This window comes from Lutjanus erythropterus, chromosome 20 (assembly GCF_056507025.1).
Source record: "Lutjanus erythropterus isolate fLutEry1 chromosome 20, fLutEry1.hap2, whole genome shotgun sequence".
Lineage (NCBI taxonomy): Eukaryota > Metazoa > Chordata > Actinopteri > Lutjaniformes > Lutjanidae > Lutjanus > Lutjanus erythropterus.
The window spans coordinates 32427160-32430519 of record NC_139336.1 but is presented as its reverse complement, the minus strand read 5'-3'; positions in this window follow the sequence as shown (position 1 = coordinate 32430519).

Sequence of the window (3360 nt, the reverse complement as noted above, 5' to 3'; positions counted from 1 at the left end):
TACACTGGAGAGAGAGAGAGAGCGAGCAGCAGCTGGGTCGCGCGCTCGGGTACTGTCTAATCACTCTGGTGCTGATCTGCGTCACGCCGGTGGTGACGTCGGCACAAAAACAGTGCGGTTGCATCAGAAAAAAGTGAAAGTACTAAAAACTAGCAGAGTGAAACAGTACTTTAAAGAGGTTTCACGTTATTTTAATCCCTCCCGTCTTTTTGGCATTTATGACCGGCATATAAATAAATTAGTTAAAAAAAATTAGGTGAAGGCCAAATTGTTACATAATTGTAAGCAGGGCTAATTTTTAGCTGTTTCTTAAAGTAACTTGTATCGACCTAATGGGATGATTGACAGTTGTTAAAAAGCACTAAATATTTTACATTGTTATTTTATGTAAATATTATTAAAAAGTTCTTAGTTCTTAATGACTATAAAAATAAATAAATAAAATTATATATTATTAATAAATAACAAAATAATGATGATCATCATTGTGAAAACATGCCTCACTGGGTGAAAATCTGTCTTTAAAGAAAAAGAGTGGAACATTACAGTACAGTGACAGGTTTTCCTTTAGCTACACAGACCAACTGCTAACATTAGCTACCCAGACGCTAGCTATATAGCCCGACCGCTAACGTCAGCTACACAGACCAACTGCTAACATTAGCTACACAGTCCTACTGCTAACATTAGCTACCCAGACGCTAGCTATATAGCCCGACGGCTAACGTCAGCTACACAGAGCGGCTGCTAACATTAGCTACACAGACCAACTGCTAGCATTAGCTACCCAGACGCTAGCTATATAGCCCAACCGCTAGCGTTAGCTACACAGACCAACTGCTAACATTAGCTACACAGTCCTACTGCTAACATTAGCTACCCAGATGCTAGCTATATAGCCCGACCGCTAACGTTAGCTACACAGACCGGCTGCTATTGTTAGTTCACAGAGAGTGTTAATGACACCTAACAGTTGCTACATGGACCAACCACTAATGTTAACTTCATAGACCAAAAGCTAACATTACCTACACAGAGCAGTGCTAATGTTAGCTACACAGAATAACCGCTTACATTAGAGACACAGAACAACTGCTAACATATAAGCCGTAGAGATCAACTGGCGTGACAAGAGAGGGAGACTCAGCCATGGAGAAAAAATGAGCTACAGTTAGCTTTGCACAGAAACAACCAGTAGAAATGTCCTTCACAGCAGAAAAAGGAGTTGTAAGTTAATATGGATGTAAACAATACATGACTTTACACATTAAAAAACAGCATTGCAAATATTTTTCAAGGAAGGGTGTTTGTTAGACCTCAAGGACACACAAACTGTAAACATAACTTTTGTTTATTTACAAGAAAACCCCACAGGGTACCTATCAGTATGTTTTGCTGGTACTGTAGCATTTCTGTACTTTCTTTTATTTGAATGCAGCACTTTTACTTGTGTGTTTTTTTTTTTGGTTTTTTTGTCTGTGTGAAGTAAAGGAACTGAGTTCTCCCTCCATCGCTGCTGCTCAGAGACTCTCAGGTTTGACCACCTGGTTTGAAGGGTCTTTTAACGTGTCTCTCAGTCTGTGTGTCTTTCGCATCACAAAGAGCTCATTAGCATCACCAGCAGAGTTTTGCTGCCAAAACACCACTTACATTAACACACATTAACATGAAAGTGAGTGCCAGCAGGACATGGAGATACGGTGGCCTCTGTAGGAACAAATTCAGCAAAATAAAATGCACTCAATATATGAGAACAGTAATCAGAGTTATTTAAGAGATATTTTACTGAAGTGTAACTTGAAGTACTTTAGTAGAGTTTATTTCATTTTTTAACTTACTTTACAAGACTATGAGACTTTTAGGTCTCCATGTTCTGGGGTTCTACCAAGAATCTTTTTATATTCCAAGGGTATTATCTAGAACCCTCCAAAGAAGTCTTACTGAGAACTTTTATTCATTCCAAGGGTGTTATTTAGAACACATTCAGTGGGTTCCACCAAGAGTCTTTTTATAGACCGTATTTATTTCCAAGGGTTTTATCTAGAACAAAACCAGGGGGTTTGACAGAGATCCATTTCACATTCCAAGAGTTTTATTTAGAACACATTCGGGGGGTTCGAGGGAGAACATTATGTATTATGGTACAAAAAAACCCCTTGATGAATCCTTCATGAAAGAGTTCTTCAAGGAATCCAACAACTCTTCAAAAAATAGTTCTTTGGATGAAAAAGGTTCTTAATGAAACCACTGGTCTTGCAAAGAACCCTTGACAAACCCTTTCTTCAAGAAAGGGTTCTTCCAAAGCAAATGGTTCTGGGTAGAACCTCAGGCCTTCAGGAAGTGGAACCATTATTTCATAATAATAATGTACATTTTAATAATTTCTGAACATGGACTCACTAAATGTTAACTGACGTAATATTGGGGCAATTTGACCCAGAACCAACGGGATGTTTTGACTCAGTGTTGGTTCTGTTGCTGTTCTTACTACTGTTGGGTGTTGTTTCACCTGTTGAACTTAGCGTTCATGAATTGTTGAATTGTTTCTAAATGTAGACACAGCTCAGAGTAAAATAATATATTATGACGGTCTAAGATAAACAGTGAACTTTATCTGATCAGATCAGACGCAGCCACCTTTGTTCTGTTAATGATGATTTGTTCTGTCTGGTCTCCTGGACTCAAACCTGTGGTGCTTTTACAGAAGCACATACATTTATGTTCTCTGGTTTGGTGCCAGATGTAGAACAGAGCAATAAACACCAACCTTTGTCCTCATGCTGATTATGTAACGAGCGAGTTAATGACCGTCCCATCCTGACCATGTTGGCCTCTTTAAGTGATTCCTCTCCAGAGAAGATCCTTTACTTCACTAAAAATACAAATAAAACATTAGAAAAATACTCCCTTATGAGTAACTACAAGTCCTGCATTCAAAATATAATTTAAGTAAAAGAACAAAAGTATTATAACCAAAGTGTACTCACAGATTCAGTAGTAAAAGTACTACTTGTGCAGTAAAACGTCACCTGCTGTAACTGTAATATGAGCTACTCAGCAGTACATAAAATAATTAAATTTATCTACACATTTACCGTGATCAACACATTCATCCATCAATAATAATAATAATAATTATTAATATTATAGTATGTAAGGGATGCTGCACAGTGAGCAGGTCATTATTGTGAAATAAACCCCTTCAGGATGATTTGAGACTCGGGATTTATTTCACAATAATGACCTCACTGTACATTATCCCTTACAAACTGCACATGTGCAAGTTTGACAGACATAGCAACTGTAACTAAGGAGGGCAGGGCTTAGCAAAGGGTAAATCTTACAGATTATACTTCTGAG